Below are 364 nucleotides of genomic sequence, written 5' to 3'. Positions count from 1 at the left end.
TTTTGTAGCCTTCTTTATAAACACCTATTAAAGTACCTATTTTGGTTGTTAAGTGAAGAAAATTCAGATGTTGAGTTGCATGCCTGAAAGCTCTAAATTTACTTTGGTTGATATATCTCCCCCCACCCCCCTTTTCAAATCCTGATTTTATATGGCTTGTATTTGTTTCCATCTGTATTAAATTGCTACTGACTCATCTGTTCTTCTTAAAACATAATGAATCCACCTGAAAAGTCTTTTTATTTCTTCTAACATCCTGTTTTATGAATGCTGTGGACTGTTTTTATGAATGAAAAAAAATAAAAGGTTTGTTGTATAATAGCAATTCTTCTGAAATTAAAGGCACACAAATTCACTTAAAAAA

The sequence above is a fragment of the Herpailurus yagouaroundi genome, unplaced genomic scaffold, assembly GCF_014898765.1.
Source record: "Herpailurus yagouaroundi ecotype Mexico unplaced genomic scaffold, PumYag 188, whole genome shotgun sequence".
NCBI lineage: Eukaryota > Metazoa > Chordata > Mammalia > Carnivora > Felidae > Herpailurus > Herpailurus yagouaroundi.
Note: the sequence above shows the minus strand (reverse complement) of the source record.